Below are 26,901 nucleotides of genomic sequence, written 5' to 3'. Positions count from 1 at the left end.
GGCAGCCCTTGGCGTTTTATTTTAATTTAACTTATTTTTTAGAGGAGATTTATTTATTTATTTATTTATTTATTTATTTATTTAATGAGAGAGAAAGAGTGTGTGCCAGGTGGGGAGGAGCAGAGGGAGAGAAACTTAAGCAGACTCTGCACTTTGCATGAAGTCCACTGTGGGGCTGGATCCCATGACTTTGAGATCTCAGTGAGTCAAAACCAGGAGTTGGACGCTTAAGCAGCTGTACCACACAGGTGCCCCTCTTTTTTTTTTTAATTATTTTTTAAGATTTTAGTTTTAAGTAATTTATACATCTAACTTGGGGCTCAAGCTTACAACCCAGAGATCAAGAATTACATGCACCACTGACTGAGCCAGTCAAGTGCCCCTCCCCTACATTGGTATTATATTTTTATTTATTTATTTTTAAGAGAGGGAAGAGACGGAAGAGAGAGTGAGTGAGCTGTGTGTGTGAACAGGGGCAAGGGGCAGAGGGAGAGAGAGGGAATTTTTTTTTTTTTTAAAGATTTTTTTTATTAGAGAGAGAGAGAGAGCCATGCATGCATAGAGGGAAAGGGAGAAGCAGACTCCCTGCTGCACAGAGAGCCTGAAGCCAGGCTTGATCCCGGGACCCTGAGATCACAACTTGAGCTGAAGGCACACTCTTTTTTTTAGAATTTATTCCTTTATCAGAGAGAGAGAAAGAGAGAGAGAGAGAGAGCGAGCGAGCGCGCGCACAAGCAGGCAGAGGGAGAAGTAGGCTTCCCACCAAGCAGGGAGCCTGCGGCGGGACTTGATCCCACAACCCTGGGATCATGACCCGGGCCAAAGGCAGACACTTAACCGACTGAGCCACCCAGGCATTCCCTGAACGCAGACTCTTAAGTGACTGAGCCACCCAGCCACCCTGAAGGAATCTTAAGCTGGGTGTGGAGTGCAGTATGGGCCTCGGTCTCCTTACCCTCAGATCATGATCTGAGCTGAAATCAAGATCTGGAGGCCTGACTCAGCCACCCAGGTGCCCTCTCCCACCCACCTCATACTGGCATGTTTTTTTTCATATTATTTGAAATTCAAAATCACAGTTAACATTATTACTGGATTTCCAACAAAGAAAGTAGAGTCAAATTTACAGTGCCAGTATTATTACTAGCAACCCTACTGAGTATAGGTGATTTCAGTCCTCATTTTCCTTAGAATGTATCCTACTAAAGATGAACAGGTAGAGAACTGTGTTCAGAGTTACTTAAAGTAACACTTAAAAAAAAAAAAAGAGATTATTTATTTATTTATTTATTTGAGAGAGTGATAAGGGGGAGGGGTAGAGGGAGAGACAGAAGAAGACTCTCTTCTGAGCCGATGCAGGGCTTATGACCTGAGTGGAAGGCAGATGCTTAACTGACTGAGCCACCCGGGTGCCTCATAACACTTTTTTTCTACTTGGTCAGTTTGATTTTTTTTTTTAATTATTTTATTTATCTGAGGGAGAGGATGCACATAAGCAGAGGAAAGGAGGGTAGGGGCAGGGGAGAGGGACAAGTAGTCTCTCTGCTAAGTGCAGAGCCCCATGCAGGGCTCAGTCCCAGGATCTTGAGATCGTGACCTAAACCGAAGACAGATATTTAACTCATTAAGCCACCCAGGCTCCCCTGGTTTTATTAGTTTTGATTAGTTTGACTTTGTTTGCATTCATTATTGTGGTATGCCTTTATTCTTTTTTTTTTTAAAGGGAATTTTTTATTTTTTATTTTCTAAAGATTTTGTCTATTTACTTGATTGCTAGAGAAGGAACACAAGCACGGGGAATGGGGGAGTAAGAGAGGGAGAAGCAGGCTTCCCACCAAGCAGGGAGCCCAATGCGGGCTCTATCCCAGGACTCTGGGATCATGACCTGAGCCAAAGGCAGACACTTAACTACGGAGCCACCCAGGCGCCCCGTCCTTTATTCTTTATTGACTTATTAAATCAATAGATTTTAATTTTTAATTTTTTTTGTATATATATATTTTTTAAGTTTTTACTTATTTAAGGGCATAAGTGACAGAAAGAGCAGGAGGAGGGGAAGAGGGAGAGGGAGAAGCAGACTCCCTGCTGAGCATGAAGCCTGAGATGGGGATGTGGGGACTGGGAACAGGACGTGGTGTCCTGGGGATGTGGGGTTCAATCCCAGGACTACGGGATCATGACCTGAGCCGAAGGCAGACTCTTAACTGACTGAGCCACCCAGACTTGATTTAATTTTTTTTATTTTTTGAAGATTTTATTTATTTATTTGACAGAGAGGGACCTAGTGAGAGAGGGAGAAGCAGGCTTCCTGCCGAGAAGGGAACCTGATGTGGGTCTTGATCCCAGGACTCTGGGATCATGACCTGAGCTGAAGGCAGATGCTTAACAACTGAGCCACCCAAGCGCCCTGATTTAATTTTTTATATATCAAATATTTACATGGTTTAAAAGATAAAACCACATTGGAAGAATACTTAAGTCTCTAGGCCTTCCATTCCCATTCTCACTCACCCAATGTATGCATGTATGTATGTATTATTTTTCTTTTGTAAAAACTTGTGACCTTTTTTTAAATTGTAAAGAAATTTATCATCTTAACCATTTTTTTTTTAAAGATTTTATTTATTTATTTGACAGAGAGAGATCACAAGTAGGCAGAGAGGCAGGCAGAGAGAGAGAGGAAGAAGCAGGCTCCCTGCTGAGCAGAGAGCCCCATGCGGGACTCGATCCCAGGACCCTGAGATCATGACCTGAGCCGAAGGCAGCGGCTTAACCCACTGAGCCACCCAGGCGCCCCATCTTAACCATTTTTTAAGTTCAGTAGTGTTAAGTACATTCATTTGTGCCACAGATTTGAGAATTTTTTCATCTTGCAAAATTGAAACTCTTACTTGTGGAACAACTTTCCGTTTCTCCCTCCTCCTGCTCCTGGCAGTCACTTTACTTTATGTTTCTGTGAGTTTGTTTAGTTTAGATACCTCATAATGATTGAAATCATGCATTATTTCTTTTTGTGGCTGGCATATTACACTTACCATAATGTCTGCAAGGTTCATCCATGTTGTAGCATGTGACAGGATTTCCTTCCCTGAACAGCTGAACAATATTCCATTGTATGTATATACCACATTATGTTTATCCATTCATCCATTGCTCATCTACCTTTTGGCTGTAGTGAATAGTGTTGCTATGAGAATGGGTGTCCAATCTGTTCAAGATCCTGAGTTCAGTTCTTTTGGATATATACTCAGAAGTGGGATTTCTGGATCATATTTTTATTATTATTTTATTTTATATTATTATTTTATTATTTTATTCATATTTATATATTTTTAATTTTTTGAGGAGCCTCCATCCCATTTTCTATAGTGATAATACCATTTTACCATCCTACTAATAGTGTAAAAGGGTTCCAGTTTCTTCACATTCTCACTAACACTTATTTCTTTTTTCTTTTTTTTTCTTAGAGATTTTATTTATTTATTTGACAGAGAGTAAGAGATTATAAGTAGGTAGAGAGGCAGGCAGGGGGCGGGAGGAATGCAATGTCCCTTCTGGGCAGAGAGTGCTATGTGGGACTTGATCTCAGGACCCTGAGATCATGACCTGAGCTGAAGGCAAATGCTCAACCACCTGAGCCACCCAGGTGCCCCTTACTTACTTTTTTTTTTTTGATAGTAGTCATTCTAATAGTGTGAGGTGATACCTCATTCTGTGTTTTTGTTTGTTTGTTTGTTTGTTTTTTTTAAAGATCTTATTTGAGAGTGAGAGCTTAGTGCATGAGCAGCAGGGAGGGGCAGAGGGAGAAGCAGCAGACTCCCTGAGCAGGGAGCCCAACATAGGGATCAGTCCTTGGACCCTGAGATAATAACCTGAGCCTAGAGGCACGTGGGTGGCTCATTCAGTTAAGTGTCTGCCTTTAGCTCATGTCATGATCCTGGCTGGGGTCCTGGGATTGAGCTCTGTGTTGGGCTCCTTGCTCAGTGGGTTTTCCACTTCTCCCTTTTCCTTTGCTCTTCCCCTCTGCTTGTGCTGGTGCGCTATCGCTCTCTCTCTCCCTCTCCCTCCTTCTAGAGTAAATAAATAAAATATTTAAAAAAGGAAGTAACCTGAGCCACCTCAGGGTGGGTGGCTCCCTCATTTTGGTTTTAATTTGCATTCATCTCATGATTAGTGTTATTGAGCATCTTTTCATTTGTTCATTGGCCATTTATATCATCTTTAGACAAATGTCTATTCAAGTCCTTTGCCCCAATTTTAACTGGGTTATTTATTTTTTTTTGTTGAGTTGTAGGAGTTTTTTGTCCATTCTGGATAATTAACCCTTTATTGGATATGTGATTTTCAAATACTTTTCCCCATTTTGTAGGTTGCCTTTTCACTCTGTTGATTGTATCCTTTGCTAAACAAACGTTTTCAAGTTTGGTGTTTACCTTTTATGTGTGTGACTCCATTCTTTTTCCACCTAACAATGCATCCGAGAAATCATCCCATATCCAGAGCTTCCCCCTTCCTCAAACCTGCCTCATGATAATGTGATTTATAATAAGAAATGTATATATATGTTGTGTGTGCACTCTCTAGGAGATATCTTTTCAGATACTTTGCCTGTTTAAAAAATTGGGTTGTCTTTTTATTATTGGGTTGTAAGAGTTATCGGTATATTTTAAATGCTACAGGTCCCTTACCAGATCTATGATTTGAAGCATTTTTCTCTCATTTTGTGGATTGTCTTTTTACTTTCTTGATGGTGTTATTGAAGCACAAGAGTAATTTTGGTGATGTTCAGTTTGTCTATTTTTTCTTTTGTTGGTTGTGCTTTTGGTGTCATATCTTTTTTTTTTTCTTTTAAGATTTTATTTTTAAGTAATCTTTTTTTTTTTTTTTTAAGGTTTTATTTATTTATTCGACAGAGAGATCACAAGTAGGCAGAGAGGCAGGCAGAGAGAGAGAGAGAGAGAGAGAGAGAGGGAAGCAGGCTCCCTGCTGAGCAGAGAGCCCGATGCGGGACTCGATCCCAGGACCCTGAGATCATGACCTGAGCCGAAGGCAGCGGTTTAACCCACTGAGCCACCCAGGCGCCCCTATTTTTAAGTAATCTACACCCATCATGGGGCTCAAACTCACAACTTGGAGATCAGGAGTTGCATGCTCTGCCTACTGAGCCAGGCAGACACCCTTTGGTGTCATATTTAAAGAAGGCTTTGTCTAACCTATAGTCATGAATATATATATTTGCTGTATTTAATGCATTTAGCAATTGGTTAAACAGTTGATTTACCCATCCAAGAATGTGGATTGTTGTTCATGGTTGATTATGACTTCAGCTTTTTGGTTAGAAAGTTATAGAGAGTTTTACTTTGTGGTTAGACATCTATAAGCCTTTGGGGCACCTAGGTGACTTTGTTGGTTTAGCATCTGCCGTAGGTGCCTGGGATTGAGCGCCACATCTGGCTGCCTGCTCAGTGGGGAACCTGCTGCTTCCTCTCCTCTCCTGTTCTCTCTCTCTAAATACATAAATTTTTTTTTTCCCTAAGATTTTATTTATTTATTTGACAGACAAATCACAAATAGGCAGAGAGGCAGGCTGTTTTGGGGGCGGGGGAGGCAGGCTCTCTGCTGAGCAGAGAGCCCAATGCGGGGCTCGATCCCAGGACTCCGGGATCATGACCCAAGCCGAAGGCAGAGGCTTAACCCACTGAGCCACCCAGGTGCCCTGGTGTAGTTTTTTTTAGCTTTTTAAATATTTGATTAAGTCTTAGTTTATTGTATCCTTAATAATCACTGTATATTTGAGCTCCAGACTGTTTTGGAGGGAAATACCAAATTAAGATATATGCATCATAGGGTAATTAAAGACATTGTGTATGCCAAATACTGAGGAGTTTGTTAGGCCAATATGGGTTATAGAACTAGAAACTAAGAACTCCTGTTCACAAATCAGGAGGTACTCAAAGCCTTCAGCTTGTCATTTCATCTTGCTGTTGAGAAACTTAAAATATTCAGGACCATCTCTTTAGGATTGTTGCTTTGGGAATGATTTTTTTGTTAAGCACTTTTGTCTGCAATTTAGGTATTTGTTCTTAACCTTCAGTTTAGCTGTTAAACTAGGTTAAAAACGAGCTGCAAGAAACTTTGGAAAATTCTTACCTGCTCTGTATGTAATCTTGAAGTTATAGAATTGTTTTATTTCTGGGGGTCATTAATCTAGACCCTTTAATTGGAAGATAAACAGGATTGAAGAGATTAAATTTATTTGTAGTCACATAGTGGCAGATTCCAGGTCATCTGAATACTAGTTTAGTGTTTTTTTCCACTTTTACAGGAAAACCCAGAGCATTTCATCCTATAACTCGGAAGGGCTTTTTGGTTCATTGTCTTTGGGAGAGAGCTAAAGTTAAAACAGTTACATACCTAGAAGAGCCTTAAGTAGGAAAATCTTCCCATCAGGAATTAAGAAATTACATTGTTTTGTGGTACTTAAATTGTTACATACAGCTGTGTTTAGAATTGGTTACCGGTAAGGACTTGGTGTACTTTTGTTTGAGTAATGCAGTGATTTTCAACTTTTAAATCTGCATTTGGCAGAATATTTCTTGGTAGAGTTTATAAACACACACACCAACCAACCCACCCACATATCCCAAATGTGAATATCCCAAATGAATGCCTCCTTCATGTTTCCTGTACTCAAATTGTAGTTGATATTAATAAAGAGTATTTTTCACCCACGTTTACTGCCCATAGTGCTCATTTCCAGTTATTTTTTTTTACATCTATTTTGTGCCCAGAGTAGATATTTCCAGTTTTGTGTCTGACCATGTTTCTAACACTGTAGTTAGTAGCGTTATTTTTTATAAGTTGTTTTGTTTTTATGCATTCACTCATTCGTGTACAGTATCATGTGTTAAAAAAGGTAAAAGGTACAAGAGGATGTACAGTGAATCTGTCTTCTTCCTGCAGTTGTCTTCTCCTTTTATCTATCTAGTAGCTATCCCTGTTAATAGTTTGTTACAAAATCTTCCAAAGTAATTTTAAGGTATATGTACTGTAGATGTTCCCTTTTTGTTGCTTTTTACATGCACACTAATAATCTATACATTGTTTTATAATTTTTTTTACATAAGAAAGCATTTGAGGTTTAACATGAAATCATACAAATAAAATTTGTATAAACACAAATCCACATCGAGTCATAACACATATAGCAAAAGACAAAGTAAGAATAAAGAAAACTAATTGGTGGCTAAATACAGTTGGACGCAGTTGTATCTTTTATACTAGAAAGTCTTTTACAAAATAATCATCTTAGATCAACAGAAGACCAATCTTCAATGTCTTCCTGCAAGATGGGTTAACTTTTTAGCAGTTTCCTCCTGTTTTCTCCAACGTTCTTCTTTAGTATGGCTGGTAATTGTTTTGGTGATTGCCACCCCCTCGAGATACCTTGACGTAAGTGCTCTGTTGGCCACTGTAGTCTGCATATCCCTGTCCATATCCATAGTTCCCATAGTTATACCCAGTAAAATCATAGCCGTCATAGCCACTAGAGTTTTGATCACTGCCATAGGCACTATTGTAATTTCCATATCCTTGGTCATAATAGCTATTAAATCTTTGGTTCCAGTTTTGGCCCCGACCTTGTCCACCAGCTGCAGCACCTCTTCCTCTTTGTTGCTGCTCTTGCTGTCTATATACCTCTTTGGGTTGTGCAACTTTGATTTCCTACTTCCCAGAACCAATTTGATGATATCTGCTTTCTAACAAAAGGCTCTTTGTCTATATATGTGATAAAACAAAATCCTCTTCTTTCATTTGTTTTTGTATCCATGGGAAGTTCAATATATTCAGTCTCTCCAAAGTCTCCAAAATATTCTTTAATTCGTTCTTCAGAAGTATCTGGGCTCAGTCCACCCACAAAACCCTTTTTGGGCTGTTCTTTCCCTTTTAAAGCTTTGGCCCTTTTGGGGTTCTATCAATTTGCCATCCAGTTTGTGTTCTTTCAGTTCCAAAACCTTACCAACAGTAGCAGCATCTTTGAAAAGCACAATTCCAAATCCTCTTTTTTTTTTTTTTTTTTTTTTTTTTTTTAAAGATTTTATTTATTGATTTGACAGAGAGAGATGACAAGCAGGCAGAGAGGCAGGCAGAGAGAGAGGAGGAAGCAGGCTCCCTGCTGAGCAGAGAGCCCGATGCGGGGCTCGATCCCAGGACCCTGAGATCATGACCTGAGCCGAAGGCAGCGGCTTAACCCACTGAGCCACCCAGGCGCCCCTCAAATCCTCTTGATCTTCCAGTCACCGGATCTGTTTTAATTGTACAGTCTACAAGTTCCCCAAATCCAGACAAATACTCAGTCATCTTTCTTGCTTGTATTCCAGCTCAAGCCTCCAATAAACATTTTACCGTCATCCTACTGATTCTTGCTCGAGTTGATCTTGGATCCCTCTGCAAATTTTTCTCTGTTGCTGTACTGGTTCATGTCCTCTATGGTGGCAGAGTTGTTGGCCGGGGGGTGCTGGCGCGCAGTCCGGGTCACCTGATTTATAATTTTAAAAAAAGATTTTATTTATTTATTTGACAGAGATACAGCAAAACAGGGAACACAAGCAGGGGGAGTGGGAGAGGGAGAAGCAGGATCCCCACCAAGCAGGGAGACTGATATGGGGTCGATTCCAGGACCCCAGGATCGTAACCTGAGCCGAAGGCAGACACTTAACAACTGACCCACCCAGGTGCCACATATACTTTGCTTTTTCTGACTTGATGATATATTTGAAGATCCTAAATAGAACTGACTTCTTTATGATAGTTGCATAATATGCATTGTATGTATATTTTATGGTTTACTTTAATTAGTCCTCTCCTTAACAGACAAGTGTGGTTTCCACTCTTTGGTTATTGCAAAAGGTGCTTCATTGAATAACCTTATGCACATATGATCGCATACATGTAGGGATAAATTTAGGCAAGTGGAATTGCTTGGTCAAAGTATGTGCACTATTAGTGTATGAATATGGTGGTTTTACTCACATTAACACTCATATTATGGTTTTTGCTTTTTTTAACATTTAGTTTTTAGAGAGATTGAGTACACAAGCGGGGTGGGGCAGAGGGAGAGGGACAAGCTGACTCCTTCACAGAGTGAGGAGCCCAATGAGGGTGTCGATCCCAGGACCCTGAGATAATGAGTCGAAGTCAGACATGGAACTGGTGAACCACTCAGGCATCCCTGCTTTTTTTTTTTTTTAAGATTTTATTTTACGTAATCTCTATACCCAGCTTTGGGCTTTAGCTAACAACCTTGAGATCAAGAGTCGCTTCTCCACTGACTGAGCCAGCCAGGTGCCCCTGGATTTTGATTTTTTGTGTGATGTTGCTTCTCAGAAAGTGATGAGGAGTCTTTTTTTTTTTTTTTTTTAAGAATTTTACTTATTTATTTTAGAGAGTGAGCAAGAGTGCATGGGAGTGGGGAGCAGAGGGAGAGAGGGACAAGCAGATTCCATGCTCAGTGTGCAGCCTGGTGTGGGGCTCGATCCTAGGGCCCTGAGACCATGACCTGAGCTGAAACCAAGAGTCAGATGCTCAACTGACTGAGCCACCCAGGCACTCAGAGGAGTCATTCTTTAGCAGGAGTAATGAGGGGAATTTATCCCTTTGTGATAATTTTTATAGGATACATTTTTGCATAGTAGAATGTTATGCAGCTCATTGAATACACTATGTAAGGTAGACCCTTAAAGGCAGTTCATTAGAATCTTATTTTTATAGGCAAAAACTTCAGATTTTATTTTATTTTATTTTTTTTAAGATTTTTTAAAAAAGATTTTTTGTTTATTGACAGAGAGAGAGAGAGAGAGAGAGAGAACAAGCAAGGGGAGCAGCAGAGGGAGAAGCAGGCTCCCTGCTCAGCAGGGAGCCCAAGGCAGGGCTTGATCCCAGGATCCTAAGATCATGACCTGAGCCAAAAGCAGATGCTTAACCGGCTGAGCCACCTAGGTGACCCTTTTTTAAAGATTTTATTTTATTTATTTGGCAGAGAGACAGCGAGAGAGGGAACACAAGCAGTAGGAGAGGGAGAGGAAGAAGCAGACTCGCTGCGGAGCAGGGAGCCCAGTTCAGGGCTCCATTCCAGAACTCTGGGATCACAACCTGAGCTGAAGGCAGACACTTAATGACTGAGCCATCCAGGCGCCCCCAGAACTTTAGATTTTAATAAAATTTTATGAAGAATGTAAAAAATTTAGTGAAAGATTTTAGTAAAAAAATACGCTCATCTTCTTCCTGGATTATTATAGTTGACTGAATTGTTTTCAGGCCTCTTCCTGGTGTTACCTTTCATAGGATAATTCACATTTCTAAAATTCACGCTTTTTTACTTATATTTCTGGGGTGAGTCATCATTGTTTCCAACACTAGTGTTGTACTTTCTGGATCCCATGGGGTATTTTTTTCCCCAGGAAAAATGTAAATATTTGTATTTGAATTTTTGCAGCTTGAGGTAGGGGGTGTCTTTGAAGTCCTTTTGCCTATTTACATATCCATAGACCCCAGGTAAGGCTCCTTGCACTATTTGATAGATTTAGTATGTTTTTAGCATGTCTAGATTGGTGTAGCATGAATTTCAGACTCCAGCTCCAATATATGAACTTAGAGGTTTTCAGCTTCTTCCTCTGCTGCTCCCTCTTAACACCTACCCTGTCCGTGAACCATTTTAATAACTCAGGTGTGGTTAAAGCCTCTGCCTCGGGCTCCGGTCATGATCTCAGGGTCCTGGGATCGAGCCCCAAATGGGGCTCTCTGCTCAGCAGGGAGCCTGCTTCCCCCTCTCTCTCTGCCTGCCTCTCTGTCTACTTGTGATCTCTATCTGATAAATAAATAAAATCTTTAAAAAAAAAAAAAACAAAAAAACTCAGGTGCACCTAAAACGAATACAGTGTTATATGTCAGATGTGTCTCAGTTAAAACAGAAACCTTTTAATCCTGTTGCTATTTCCTCTGCCTGGAATCCACCTCCTCCCCTTTTTCCGGTTTGTATATTCCTTCTTTTATCCCTGCATACATTACTTTGCCCAGAACTTTTCTCTTTTACGTCTGTGCTCCCCCGTTTCTTCCCATAGCATTCCCTCATAGCATTTAAAAAAGATTCCTTCATGGGGCGCCTAGGTCGCTCAGTGGGTTAATACCTTTGCCTTTGGCTTGGGTCATGATGTCAGCGTCCTGGGATCGAGCCCCACATCAGGCTCTTTGCTCGGTGGGGTGCCTGCTTCCTCCTCCCTCTCTCTCTCTGCCTGCTTGCGTACCTGTGATCTCTGTCAAATAAATAAAAATCTTAAAAAATAAAAATAATAATAATAAAAAAAAGATTTCTTCAGGGTGCCTGGGTGGCTCAGTCGGTTAAGGCTTTGTCTTCGGGCAGGTCGTGATCCCAGGGTGCTGGGATTGAGCCCCACATTGGGCTCTGTAATCAGCAGGGAGCCTGCTTCTCTCCCTCCTGCTCCTCCTGCTTGTGCTCTCTCCCTCTCGCTCTGTCAAATAAATAAATAAATAAATAAATCTTAAAAAAAGTAATCTTCAGTATGCATTTATTTTTATTTATTTATTTTTTTTTAGAAGATTTTATTTATTAATTTGACAGACAGAGATCACAAGTAGGCAGAGAAGCAGGCAGAGAGAGAGGGAGAAGCAGGCTCCCCACTGAGCAGAGAGCCCGATGCGGGGCTCGATCCCAGGACCCTGGGATCATGACCTGAGCCGAAGGCAGAGGCTTTAACCCACCAAGCCACCCAGGCGCCCCCCAGTATGCATTTATTAAGGTCACTAGATCATCACTTACTTATTGGGTACGTACTGGGTTCCAGGTCTAGTTTTGTTTGTTTTGGTGTTAAAATATGCTTAACATAAAATTCACCATTTTAACTTTTTTTTCTTCCAGTGAAATTAGCATTTTTAAGTATACACTTGTTTGACATTAAATACGTTAACAATGTTTTATAACCATCTATCTCCAGAACCCTTTCAGCTTCTCTAACGGAAACTTTGTACCCATTAAACATTAACTCCCTGTTCTTCCCTCCCTTAGCCTGTGACAAGCACTTTTCTGTTTTCTGTCTCTATGAGTTTGATTACTCTAGAAACCTCATATAGCAAATGTTTCCTAATTCATTCTCTGAAGCCAGTATTACCCTAATATCAAAACCACATAAAGATCATACAGGAGGAAAACTGTAGGTCATTATTTTTCATGAATATGAATGTAGACATTCTCAACAGAATAACCGGTTGAATTTAATGGTGAATGATAAGAATTATACACATTATGACGATGTGGGGTTTATTTCAGGTATGCAAGCCCTGTTTAGCACTCAAAAATGAGTTGAGTTAATTCATTACATCATATGAGTTATAAAGAAAATTTATATTTAGAGATTAATAAGTCGTGCATTCTATTAATACATGCAGAAAAGCTCCTGACAACTTTCAGCATCTGTTCATGATAAAATGTTCAGCAAAGCAGACATGGTGGGGATATCCTCAGTTTGATATGGTGCATCTACAAAATCTCCACAGCTAACATCATACTTAAAAGTGAGAAATTATGGGGTGCCTGGGTAGCTTAGTCGGTTACACATCTGACTGTGGCTCAGGTCATGATCTTGGAGTTCCAGGATCAAGCCCTGCCTCTGGCTGCCTGGTCAGCAGGGAGTCTGCTTGTCCCTCTCCCCCTGCCCTTCCCCCTGCTCATGCTCCTTGCTCTCTTGTTCTCTCAAATAAATAAATAAAATCCCATCACCTCCCAATTTGTTATAATTTTAAAATATTTTGTTTCTCTATTAGTTTGCTAGGGCTGCCATAACACAAGTGTGGCTTAAATAGTCATTTATTGTCTTAGAGTTCTGAAGAACAACAGGTGACTGAGATCAAGGTGTCAGTAGGGCCTTGTTCCCTCTGATGGTGTTAGGGAAGAATCTGTTCCAGGCCTCTCTCCTAGTTTCTGGTAGTTCCTTAGCTTGTGCCAGTATAACTCCATTCTTTATGTGTGTCCAAATTTCTCCCTTTTATGAGGACACTAATCCTATTGAATTATAGACTCCTCCTGCTCCATATGACTTCATCTTAACTAACGACATCTGGAGTGTCTCTGTGTTCCAATAAGGTGCTAAGGGTTAGGACTTCCAATATGGGGATTTTGAGGAGGGGATGTAATTCAACCAATAACATTCTGTCTCTGCATTCATATGTACATATATACATATATTTTAACTGTTTGAGAGTAATTTCAGACATCATGATACCAAATGCTTCATTCAGTATGCAGTAGCAACATGCAGTATCACATCTAAGAAAATTTGCCCTAATTCCCTATTATTATGTAACATCTGCTCTACATTCAACTGATCTTTGGTAGGCCTTTTTTTTCAAGCCCCAGGACCAGTCATCCTACTTTTTAATTTTTCATACATATACTTTTTTATTTTTAAAATTTTTGTTTTTTCTTAAAGGTTTTTTTTTTGTTTGTTTTGTTTTTGTTTTTAATTTGAGAGAGCGGGTGAGCACAAGCAGGGGAAAGGGGCAGAAGGAGAAGGGAGCTGGATGGCAGGCTGGATCCCAGGGTTCTGGGATCATGACCTGAGTCAAAAGCAGATGCTTAACTGACTGAGCCACCTAGGTGTCCCTCTCTCTCTCTCTCTTTTTTTTTTTTTAAGATATATTCATTTTAGAGAGCGAGCACACTTGTGCACACGCACACATTAATGAGCGGAGGGGCAGAGAGCCTGCCCAATCCACAATCCAGGATGGGAGCTTCATCTCACAACTCTGAGATTATGACCTGAGCCGAAATCAAGAGTCAGATGTTGAACTGACAGAGCCCCCCGTTGGTACCCTCATACCCTGCCTTTTAAGACGTTCTCACTGAGGTATTTCTTTCTTTCTTTTTTTTTTTAAGATTTTATTTATTTAATTTGACAGAGATCACAAGTAGGCAGACAGGCAGGCAGAGAGAGAGAGAGAGGAGGAAGCAGGCTCCCTGCTGAGCAGAGAGCCTGATGCGGGACTCGATCCCAGGACCCTGAGATCATAACCTGAGCCGAAGGCAGTGGCTTAACCCACTGAGCCACCCAGGTGCCCCTCACTGAGGTATTTCAGTAGCAGATCAGGTCTCTATGCTCTGCCAACCTGTTGAGGAGGAGTAGAAACCATTTGTTTTCTCTGTCCAGGAGTCTTAACAAAGGAGACACGTCTCTTGGCGGATAGTTAAGAGCGTGGTTAACGTTAATTAATCGTCTCTGTTAACAGTTATTCCGGCGAATGAATTTTCTCGCTTTGTGTATCTCAAGCATTGTCTCCCCCCACCGAAAAAATGTTTATTTTACATGTGCAGCACATACTCATTATTTTAAGTTTAGATTATCTGGAACATACCTTTTCAATTTGGTGATAATTCTCTTAGCTCATTGCTTATAATATACAAACAGAAAAATTAATGTTCTGTGAGCAAATGCTTTCTACTGCATAGTTAATACTTTTTCCTTTGTAACTAAAAATATCTTGGAGGAGATATCTTGGAATATATTTAAGTATCTTGGAATTATGTAAGTACTTGTTCTCAAGCTTTTGCCCACTAATTTTAACATCCATTGGTGGAACCTGTATGCAGCAAGTATTATTGGGTGTTTTAGTAATGATTTTCTGTTATATATTTTAACGTATATCTGTGATATTTCTTACATGTATGCAAGGCATTGGAAATACAGAGACTAAAAGCATTCAGTCCTGCAGTGAGTGCCTGGGTGGCTCAGTCAGTTAAGGGACTGCCTTTGGGTCAGGTCCTAATCCCAGTGGGGAGCCTGGTTCTCACTCTTCCTCTGCCCCTCCCCCACTGCACACGTGTGTGCATATGCTCATTCTCTTTCAAATAAAATCTTTAAGAAAAATTAGAAACATTCAGTCCTTGCTTACATGTAATTTGCAGTTTAGGCAGAAAGATAGACGTGTGGGGTTTTGCCAGTGAGATACATGTTTTCTAGGATTATGCGTAATATATTTTGGGAGTGTAAAGACTGAATAAATTGAGCATAATAATAATAAATTAACAAAATTAATTTAGAACATCAGTATAGGAATATGCTAACAATGTTTGTTAGAATATTGGGCAAAGTTAGAGATTTTAGAAGACTATTTTATTTATTTATTTATTTATTTATTTTTAAAGAATTTATTTGTTGGAGAGAGAGACAGGGAGAGAGAGAGAAAGTGGGTGAGCACAAGCAGGGCGAGTGGCAGGCAGAGGCAGAAGTGGGCTTCCCGCTGAGCAAGGAACCTGATATGGGACTTGATCCCAGAACTCTGGGATCATGACCTGAGCTGAAGGCAAATGCTTAATGGACTGAGCCACCCAGGTGTTCCCCAGAAGAGTATTTTTTTTTTTTTTTTTTTAAAGATTTTATTTATTTATTTGACAGAGAGAAATCACAAGTAGATGGAGAGGCAGGCAGAGAGAGAGAGAGGGAAGCAGGCTCTCTGCTGAGCAGAGAGCCCGATGCGGGACTCGATCCCAGGACTCTGAGATCATGACCTGAGCCGAAGGCAGCGGCCTAACCCACTGAGCCACCCAGGCGCCCCCAGAAGAGTATTTTAAAAAGAAAAACATTTTAAAACGAAAAACACCTGGGTAGCTCAGTGGGTTCAAGGTCGTGATCCCACATTGGGCTCTCTGTTCGGCAGGGAGCCTGCTTCCTCCCCTCTCTCTGCCTGCCTTTCTGTCTGTGATCTCTTGTCTGTCAAATAAATAAATAAAATCTGTAAAAAAAAAAAATCACTCCTACCTTTTCATAAAAGTGATCCATATCTGTTGTAGATAGTTTGAAAGAACCGAAGGTATAAAGAAGACAGCCAAATTTTACTGTAACTCCCATGCGTTGTTACTTTTCTTTTATGTTCCTTTCTATTTTGAGGGGCTTTTTTGGTTCTGTTTTGTGGAATGTTTCATGAATTTGCATGTCATCCTTGTGCAGGGACCGTGCTAATCTTCTCTGTATTGTTCCCAGTTTTAGTATATGTACTGCTGAAGTGAGCATCCATTTTTTTGGCTTTTGCACAAAAGTGTATATGGTTTCTTTTATTTATTTTTATTTTTATTTTTATTTTTTAAAGATTTTATTTATTTGACAGAGAGAGATCACAAGTAGGCAGAGAGGCAGGCAGAGAGAGAGAGAGAGGAGGAAGCAGGCTCCATGCTAAGCAGAGAGCCCGATGTGGGACTCGATCCCAGGACCCTGAGATCATGACCTGAGCCGAAGGCAGCGGCTTAACCCACTGAGCCACCCAGGCGCCCCATATGGTTTCTTTTAAAGTAATTATAATTATTTACACTCTGATTTTTCCCACTTAACATTGGGTCAAGAAGTTTGTTTAAAACATTTCAAGATTTTTAGTGATTACATAAAATTTCATCTTATAGATAGGCAGAGGTTTTTAGTTATTTCTTTCGGATTGCTTATGCCTATGAACTTGACTGAAAGACTTTTTGTGAAACAAAATATTTTATTAGTCTACATTGATCTCTATTAAATCATAGAATAGTTTTCTGAAATTTATTTTTTAAAAAGATTATTTATCTGAGATAGCACAAGTGGGCAGGGCAGTGGGGAGGGGCAGAGGAAGAGGGAGAAGCAGGCTCCCTGTTGAGCAGGGACATCCATATGGATTTGAGTCATGACTTGAGCTGAAAGCAGACCCTTAACTGACTGAGCCACCCAGGCACTGCTAGTGGTCCTTAATCTTATTCCTTCTTTTTAGGGATCAAAGTGTCAAAAATTTCTCTAGCATAGGCAGGGATCAGAGCCTTAAATAGAGTCCAATTTAGCTTGCCTAGTTTCCTTCTTTGTATTCTAGTGATACTGTATCCCCACCCCCAAAACTTAGGTGTTCTGTGGAGGTGTTGCAAGAAGGCGTTACAAATATATTAGATTGGTACAACTTTGCTGTATATCTTTTTTCCCCCAAAGATTTTACTTATTTATTTGAGAGAGAGAAAGAGTACAAGCAGGGGAGAGGCAGAGGGAGAGGTAGAAGCAGGCTCCCCACTGAGCAGGGAGCCAGACATGGTGCTTAATCCCAGGATCCCAGGATCATGACCTGAGCTGGAGGCAGATGCTTAACTGACTGAGCCACCCAGGTGCCTTTTTGCTGTATGTCTTGAACTTCCTTCTAAGATGTGACTTGAGCTCTACAGGTGCTCCAGTTCTGTTATTTTCCCCATTGAATAGTATAAGTATTTCCAACTCCAGTTGATTATTGTTAATCATGGCAGTTATATTCTGTGATGTTGCAGACACTGAATTAGCAAATACTGAATGGTTTTTTCCAGGGGAAATGCAGAGTTAGATTCCTGTGAGCCTCTGGTGACATTTGCAATAAAGCCAACTGAGACATAATCTTATGTGTGCTTCTGTTTAAAGATACCTTATTTAATGCATATTGTTGATCCATTAACTTTGAATTCATGAGCAGTAGTACTAGTTAGAGCTCATGTCTGAACCAGTCCTGCATACTTTGTCCATTAAGGCACGTCACAGCCTTCTAGAGCTTAGGAACACTAGATAGCACTTCAGCACAACACTTGGAGACAATTTCAAGCAGTGAAATTAGAAAAACAACAACAACAAAATGTGTAAAACTTGACACTCAGTGGATTGCAAAAAGGACACCTGTTTACAGTATGAGAGCTAAAACAAGAAGGCACAGCATTGCCTGGTTAGACCTCGCTGGGAACTTGATCTCTGGGGTCAGTTCAAGTTTTTCTTTACTTTCTATGTCTACAAATGATGCCAGAGATTTGGGGCTACAAGTAGATAAATTTGTAAATGAGGAATCTTTGAATGAAGATCATTCTAGTTTGAGCAAAGGGAAACCATAAAATGTTTTTCCTGTTAAGCTGTTTGTTGTTGTTGTTAACTGCAGGATGTAAGAAGTATGTTTTTTCGTTCAAAATTCAAACAGCTGAATTGTGTACTGAGATTTTCCCCCTGAGCCTAGTCATAAAGGAGGCAAATGACAATGACCTAACTATATATTTATTCCCAAAAGCAGTACACAAAAGGCATGAAGAAAGAATGTAAATGTGCATAGAGGTGAGAGTAAAAGTGGTTAATAAAATGGAAAAAAGTATTTAACCTTTTATTTTTATTTATTTTTTTAAAAGATTTTATTTATTGAGAAAGAGAGAGAGAGAGAGAGAGAGAGAATGTGTGTGTGCGTGCAAGCAGGGGAAGTGGCAGAGGGAAAGGGAGAAGCAGGCTCCCTACTGAGCAGGGAGTCCTATGCGGGGCTCTATCCCAGGACCCTTGGGATCATGACCTGAGCCAGAGGCAGATACTTAACTGAGTGAGCCACCCAGGTGCCTCCAGTATTTAATCTTTTGTTAATAAGAAAACTAAAATAGAGCCTAGAAGAAGTGTTTTCTTTTTTTCCCTAAGACAGCAAAGATTCTTTTGACTTAAAGCTTTATGTACAATGATGATTGGTGCAATTTGAGTTGTAGAGGGATATGTTTTTTTTTTTTTTTAAGATTTTATTTATTTATTTGACGGAGAGAGATCACAAGTAGACAGAGAGGCAGGCAGAGAGAGAGAGAGAGAGGGAAGCAGGCTCCCTGCTGAGCAGAGAGCCCAATGCGGGCCTCGATTCCAGGACCCTGAGATCATGACCTGAGCTGAAGGCAGCGGCTTAACCCACTGAGCCACCCAGGCGCCCTAGAGGGATATGTTTTAAAAACAATTCACGAGGGGCGCCTGAGTGACTCAGTGGGTTAAAGCCTCTGCCTTTGGCTTGGGTCATGATCCTAGGGTCCTGGGATGGAGCCCTACATTGGGTTCTCTGCTCAGTGGGGAGCCTGCTCCCCGCCGCCCTGCCTGCCTCTCTGCCTGCTTGTGATCTGTCTCTGTCAAATAAATAAATAAAATCTTAAGAGAAACAAAAACAAAAAACAATTCACTGGGTGTCTGGGTGGCTCAGTGGGTTAAGCATCTGGTTTTGGCTCAGGTCATGATCCCGGGGTTCTGGGATGGAGCCTCATGTTGGGCTCCCTGCTCAGCGGGAGTCTGCTTTTCCCTTTGCCCCTCCCCTGCTTATGCGCTCTTTCTCTCAAGTAAATAAATAAAATCTTAAAAAACAAAAGAAAACAAAAAAAATTCAAATAAAAAAACTCAAATATCCAGCAATGAGACATGTTTTAAAGGTAAACCATCCAAGTAGTTTCTATTCATTAATATTTATAAATACACAAAGCAGCTTCATTAGAGATTGCAGTTTTCCTCTTCAGTTCTAGAAGGGAGAGGGTTGGGGGATGGGGTAACCTGGTGATGGGTATTAAGGAGGATACGTTTTGTGATGAGCACTGGGTGTTATATGCAACTAATGAATTGTTGAACACACATCAAAAACTAATGATGTACTTACTATATGTCGTCTAATTGAACATAATAATAAAAAAATGAAAAAAATAAAAACCTCATTGTTCATTATCAGTAGGAATAAAGGTATTTTCTTTACCATAGTAGTAACAAAATAAAATTAGCAATAATTACTTAATACTTATTCTGTTTATCTAAAGTAACTAGGTAAATTCTATTTACTTAATTTTATTTACCCAATTTACCTAATTGAACTGTATAAATTCAATAAATAATTTGGTATAACATTATTTTGTGCTGTATTTTTAAAATTGAGGTATCCTTGCATATAATGTCAGTTTCATGTGTACAACATAATGATTTGATATTTTTATATATTGCAGAATGGTCACCACAAATGTAGTTAATAGCCATCACCTTTCAAGTCACAAAGTTTTTTTTTTCTTGTGATAAGAACTTATAATCTACTCAGCTACTTTTTTTTTTTAAAGATTTTATTTATTTATTTGACAGAGAGAGAGCACAGGTAGGCAGAGAGGCAGGCAGAGAGAGAGAGAGAGAGAGAGAGAGAGGAGGAAGCAGGTTCCCTGCCGAGCAGAGAGCCCGATGCGGGGCTCGATCCCAGGACCCTGAGATCATGACCTGAGCTGAAGGCAGAGGCTTAACCCACTGAGCCACCCAGGCGCCCCTACTCTTATTAGCTACTTTCAAATTTGCAGTACGGTATTACTGTTATTTAAAAAAATATTTTATTTATTTATTTGACAGAGAGAGCACAAGCATGGGGAGTGGCAGGCAGAGGGAGAGGGAAAGCATGCTCCCGGCTAAGCAAGGAGCCCAATGTAGGGCTTGATCCAGGATCCTGAGATCATGATGTGAGCCAAAGGCAAATGCTTAACCAACTGAGCCACCCAGGTGCCCTGCAGTGAAGAATAATTAATTAAAAGTTACCCTAGTGTCCATTACATTTCCACAACGTATTTATTTTATAACTAGAAGTTTGTATTTTTTGATTGCCTTCACCCAGTGTCTCCCATTTCCATTCCCCACATCCGGCAACCGCCAGTCTATTTTCTTCAGTCTGTGCATGTGGGTATTTTTATTTGTTTCTGATTCCACATGTATATTTCACCTATACAGTATTTGTCTTTCTCTGATTTATTTCACTTAGCATAATGCCTTCAAGGTTCATCTGTGTTGTCAAAAATGGCAAAATTTCATTCTTTTTTTTTTTTTATCATACTGCGTCGCATATTCTCACACACACACACACACACACACACACACACACACACTTTCTTTATCCACTTTATCTGTTGATGGACACTTGGGAGGTTGTAAACATGGGTGCATATCTTTTTGAATTAGTGTTTTGTTTTTTTCAGAGAAATACTCAGAAGTAGAATTGCTGGATTGTAGAGTAGTTCTGTTTTTAATATTTTGAGGAACCTCTGCACTGCTTTTCATAGTGACTGCACCAATTTGCACCAGTTCACATTCACACCAGCAGGGCACAAGGTATCCCTTTTCTTCACATCCTTGCTGACATTTGTTTAACATTTTTTTTTTTTTAAGTCAGGGTTCCAGGGTGCCTGGGTCCAGGCTCAGTCGGTTAAGCATCTGCTTGAGCTCAGGTCATGATTCCAGTGGGATTGAGCCCTTTCCTTGGGCTCCCTGCTCAGAGGAGAGGCTACTTCTCCCTCTCCTGCTCCCCCTGCTTGTGCTCTCTCTCTCTGTAAAATAAATAAAATCTTAAAAAAAAAAATCATGGTTTCATTAAGGTTAGTTATGTCTCTTTAGTCTCATAATCCAAAATAGGTCTCCCTTTCCTCTCTTCCTCTCAGTATTGCATAAGCACGTGTGAAAGGGCATCTGTTTTTTGGACAGTCACATTTTCCATTTAAAATTAATTTGGGGGGCATGGTGGGAGGCTGAGTCAGTCGAGTGTCCAATTTTTTTTTTTAAGGTTTTATTTATTTATTTGGCAGAGAGATAGAGCACAAGTAGGCAGGGAGGCAGACAGAGATACCATCACTGGTAATGTTTCTGGTATATTTTTCTATAAGTATTATAAGCATTTACAAACATGAGTGTGCTTGTAGTGCCACTGGCCTGCTTTATTCATTCGTTTGTTTCATTACAAGCAAGATAGCCAATCAAGATAGTTTTATTTATTTGTTCTTTCTTAGATTCTGTAATTATTTTTTTTAAAGATTTTATTTACTTATTTGACAGATCACAGTAGGCAAAGAGGCAGGCAGAGAGGGAGGGAGAAGCAGGCTCCTTGCTGAGCAGAGAGCCCGATGCAGGGCTTGATCCCAGGACTCTGAGATCATGACCTGCGCCTAAGGCAGAGGCTTTAACCCACTGAGCCACCCAGGCACCCCTAGATTCTGTAGATTTTTGCATTTCCTTCTGGGTTTATATTTATCGAGTTAAAAGCGTAGCTTGGGTCATTTTTTTTTTTTTAAGAGATTTCATTTGTTTATTTGACAGAGAGAGACACAGCGAGAGGGAACACAAGTGGGGGGAGTGGGAGAGGGAGAGGCAGGCTCCCCACTGAGCAGGGAGCCTGCTGTGGGGCTCAGTCTAAGAACCCTGGGATTAGTTGTGGGATCACAACCTGCGCAAAGGCAGACGCTTAACAACTGAGCCACCCAGGTGCCCCAGGTTTTGTCATTTTTATAAGTTAAATCTGGGAAGGTTAGGAATAGGTCCAGTTTTTAGTGTTGGGTATAGCTCTTGTGAATAATTTGTAATAATACCTTGGATTGCTAATATACTTCGTAGTTTGTAAAAATTTTTTCTGTGCCAGTTATTTGAATTTAACTCTGTATGGCGGTGGTGAGTTTTCAAACTGCAGTCAGAACTGCTTTCTTTCTTTCTTTCTTTCTTTTTTTTAAGATTTTATTTATTTACTTGACAGAGATCACAAATCAGCAGAGAGGCAGACAGACAGAGAGGGGGAAGCAGGCTCCCCACAGAGCAGAGAGCCTGATGTGGGGCTCGATCCCAGGACCGTGGGATCATGACGGGAGCCGAAGGTGGAGGCTTTCCTCCACTGAGCCACCCAGGCGCCTCTCTTAGTACTTTCTTTTTTTTAAAAAATATTTTATTTATTTATTTGAGAGAGAGACAGTGAGAGAGAGCATGAGCGAGGAGAAGGTCAGAGAGAGAAGCAGACTCCCCATGGAGCTGGGAGCCCGATGCGGGACTCGATCTCGGGACTCCGGGATCATGACCTGAGCTGAAGGCAGTCATCCAACCAACTGAGCCACCCAGGCGTCCCTCTTAGTACTTTCTTGATAAAAATTCTTACAGATTAGGAATGGAAGGGTTTTTCTTTTAACTGTTGAAGGGCATCTATAAAAATCTAGCTAATATCACATTTAATAGAGAATACTTAATAGAGAAAGACTGAATGCCTTCTCCTTCAAGACTGAGAACAGTGCAATAAGGCAAGAAAAAGAAATAAAGCTTTTAGAACAGAAAGACATATATTGCCCCTATTTACAGATGACATGATTACCTATGTAGAAAACTCCAAGGAATTGATAAGAAGTCTAGGATCAACATGTGAATTTAGCAAGGTTGCAGAATAAATGGACAGTGTATAAAAATTAATTGTGTTTCTTTATACTGCCAGTGAACATCTGGGAATGAAAATAAGTAAAACACAGTTCCATTTAAATAGCACCAAAACCAGGTATAAATCTGACAAAGCATGTCTGTGTGTCTGAAACTACAAAACATGGTTGAAGCAAATCACAAAAGACCTAAAGAATTAACCTGTTTATGGTTTGATGACAGATATTGTTAAAATATAATTTCTTCTCAGATTGGTCCATAAAGATCAAAATCTCATATTTTTTACGGGTAATAAGCTGCTTTTTTAAAATTATAATATGGCAGGGGCGCCTGGGTGGCTCAGTGGGTTAAAGCCTCTGCCTTCGGCTCGGGTCATGATCCCGGGGTCCTGGGATCGAGCCCCGCGTCGGGCTCTCTGCTCGGCGGGGAGCCTGCTTCCTCCTCTCTCTCTCTCTGCCTGCCTCTCTGCCTACTTGTGATCTCTGTCTGTCAAATAAATAAATAAAATCTTTAAAAAATAAAAAAATTATAATATGGCAAAACAACACAAATTGCTAGATCACTTTTGATGAAGAACAACATAGTTGGGGAATCTGATGAAATGTAGCGGATTTCAAGACATTCTGTAAAGGTAAAGTAATCAGGATATTGAGGTGGATCCACATGAAATACAGTCAGTTGATTTAAGTGAAGGTGTAAAAGCAATTTGGTAGAAAAAAGATAGTCTTTTTCAGTATACAGAGTTGGAACAATTGGACACCATATGAGAAAAAAGAATTTCAAACCATCCCTTATACCTAATACTGAAATGAACTCAAATACATCTAAATGTGAAATGTAAAATAATACAATTGGCAAAGGAGAACAAAGGAGAAAAATCTTTATAATCTTGGTTTAGATGAAGATTTCTAGGGGTACTTGGGTGGCTCAGTGAGTTAATCTTCTGACTTCAGCTCAGGTCTTGATCTCTGGGTCCTGGGATTGAGCCTCATGTCAGGCTCCCTGCTCATTGGGGAGTCTGCCTTTTCCTCTCCCTCTGCCTTTGCCACTCCCCCTACTTGTGCTCTCTCTTTCTCCCTCTCTCTCTGTCAAATAAATAAAAAAGTAAAATCTTAAAAAAAAAAAAAAAAAAAGAACAAACTCCTCTACAATAAGAAAACAACCCAATTAAAGAATGGGGAAAATATTTGAACAGAAACTTTGCTGGACAGGACATATGGGTGGTAAGTAAGGACCAAAAAAATGCTCTATATCATTTGTCTTGAGGGAAATGCAAATTAAAACCACAATGAGGGGTGCCTGGGTGGCTCAGTGGGTTAAGGCCTCTGCCTTGGGCTCAGGTCGTGACCCCAGAGTCCTGGGATTGAGCCCCACATTGCGCTCTCTGCTCTCGCTCAGTAGGGAGGCTGCTTCCCTTCCTCTGTCTCTGCCTGTCTGTGATCTCTGTCAAATAAATAAATAAAATCTTAAAAAAAAAAAACCCACAATGAGATACTACTATATATCTGTTAGGGTGACTAAGAAAACAAACAACTCTTCTCTGCCTAGTTGACAAGTATTAATGAGGACGTAGAGCAACTGGAACTTTCGAAGTTGCTAGTGGGAACGTAAGATGGTATAGGCACTTTGGGAAATCTTTTCACAGTTTCCCGTAAAGTATAAATATAAAGTTACGCGACCCCACACTTTCAATCCTAAATATTTACCCAAGAAAAATGAACACTTAACATTTACACAAAACTACACATGACTGTCAGTAGTAATTTTGTTCAAATGGCCAAGCACTGTGGACGATTCAAGTGTCCCTCAGTTGGTGAATGGAAAAACAAACCGTAAAAAAGGAATTACTGGTACTTGAAACAACATTGGTGAATCTCATAATTATTATGCTAAACGAAAAATGCCAAACTTAAAAGGGTCACAGTGTGTGATTCTCTTTATATGACATTCTACAAAGACATAAACTATAGTTATGGGAAACAAACAAAATGGTTGCCAGGGACTAGGAGTAGTAGTAGAAAATTGGTAACAGGGTGCTGCATTTTGATTTTGGTTATTTTATGATTCTGTGCATTTGTCAAAACCTGGAAATGTTCCAAGTTCTAAATTCTAAAATTTACTTTTTGGTGAATGTAATTTTAAAAATAAGTTAATCAAGAGTATGAGAAGATAGGCCAAAAACTGGGAGATAATACTTACAGAAGATTTATCTGATAAAGGATTGTTGTCCAAAATATACGAAGAACTCTTAAAACAGGGTACCTGGTTGGCTCAGTTGGTTAAGCGTCTGCTTTTGGCTCAGGTCATGATCCCAGAGTCCTGGGGTGGAGTCCTGAGTGGGGCTCCTTGCTTGGCAGGGAGCTTGCTTCTCCATCCCCTTCTGCTGCTCCCTCTGCTTGTGCAGTCTCTCTCAAATAAATAAGTAAAATCTTAAAAACAAAACAAAACAAAAACCTTTTAAAACCTGAGAAAATGAACAACTTGGGCTGCTCAGTTGGTAGAGCATGTGGGTCTCTCTCTCTCTCAAGGTATTCATTTGACAGAGAGAGCACGAGCAGGGGAAGCAACAGTCAGAGGGAGAGGGAGAAGCAGGCTCTCTACAGAGTAAGAAGCCTGATGCAGGGCTCGATCCCAGGACTCTGGGATCATGACTTGAGGTAAAGGCAGACGCTTAGCTCACAGATGCCTCCCTATTTTTTTTTTTTTTTTTTTTTTTAAGATTTGCTTACTTTATTTAAGAGAGTAAGAGAGCCAGCAGGCAGGAGGGGTGGGGCAGAGAGAATCTTAAGCAGATTCCATACTGAGCATGAAGCTGATGCAGGGCTCGATCTTAAGACCCTGAGCAAAAACCAGGTGTTGGACGCTTAACCAACTGTGCCACCTAAGGTGCCTCAAACATGTGGCTCTTGATCTTGGGGTCATGAGATGAGTCCCATGTTGGGTGCGGAGCTTATATTTCAAAAAAAAAAAGGGCAAAATATCTAAACAGACACCTCACTAAAGAAAATACACAGGTGTCAAGCATATGGAAAGATGCCTAGCATCACATATCATCAGGGAACTGATTGATTGCAACACTATACACGTATTGCAATGTCTCAAATCCAAAACACTGATAATAGTAAATGCTGGTAAGGGTATGAAGCAACAAGAACTCTCATTCATTACTGGTGGGAAGGCAATATGGTGTAGTCAGTTTGGATAGCTTTTCATTTTCTTACAAAACTAAGTGTACTCTGTTATCAGAGGATCCAGCAGTCCTCCTTTGTATTTACTCAGGTGAATTGAAAATATGACTATATAGAAACTTGCATATGAATATTTATTGGAGCTTTATTTATTTATAACTGCCAAAATTTAGAAGCAACCAAGACATCCTTCAATGGTAAGCAAAGTGGTACATGCAGACAATGGGATATTAGTGCTAAAAAAATAAATGAATTGGAAAAGACATGGTAGGACTTCAGATACGTACTGCCAGGTGAATAAAGCCAACCTGAATACTGCTTAAAAAAAAAAAGTCCATTACAATATATTAAATGAATTGAAAAGAAAAGAATGATAAGCCATGGCTTTCAAATGAGTACATGGCAGGTATTTTTCTTGAAGGGGAATGTAGGTAGACTGTGCTTCAAGGGAAACAGTTGTCAGCATTTGTTAGTGATAAAAATCGATTTGTAAAGATAAAAGTTGTGAACACTTGTATCTGCCTTGTGAGATTGAGTTTCCCAGTAATTAATAGTTCTTTTTTAAATTATTTTTTTAAGGACAGGTCTGTTTTTCACATGCTTCTGCATATCTGTCTACCAACGCTTGTGTCTTAATGAAAGAAGATGTTGCTTGAAAGGTTTTCACACAGTATAGGTTCAGTGAGATAAGCATATGGCTGTTCTTACAT

At 40.1% G+C, this 26,901-nt stretch overlaps 1 protein-coding gene, 1 non-coding gene and 1 pseudogene across 9 annotated transcripts in view; 1 reads left to right on the top strand and 2 right to left on the bottom strand.

Moving 5' to 3' along the window:
• Positions 1 to 26,901, top strand: part of WDR33 (WD repeat domain 33) — a 124,479-nt gene that overhangs the window by 9,810 nt on the left and 87,768 nt on the right. The window lies entirely within an intron of this gene.
• On the bottom strand, positions 7,146 to 8,497 carry LOC116596816 (annotated as a pseudogene).
• LOC116597974 lies at positions 15,972 to 16,079 on the bottom strand. The gene has a single exon (XR_004288887.1). It is a non-coding gene; the product is annotated as a U6 spliceosomal RNA (small nuclear RNA).

Source organism: Mustela erminea, chromosome 8, assembly GCF_009829155.1.
Source record: "Mustela erminea isolate mMusErm1 chromosome 8, mMusErm1.Pri, whole genome shotgun sequence".
NCBI lineage: Eukaryota > Metazoa > Chordata > Mammalia > Carnivora > Mustelidae > Mustela > Mustela erminea.
The sequence above is the reverse complement of the archived record's forward strand: the minus strand, read 5'-3'. Positions and strand labels throughout refer to the sequence as shown.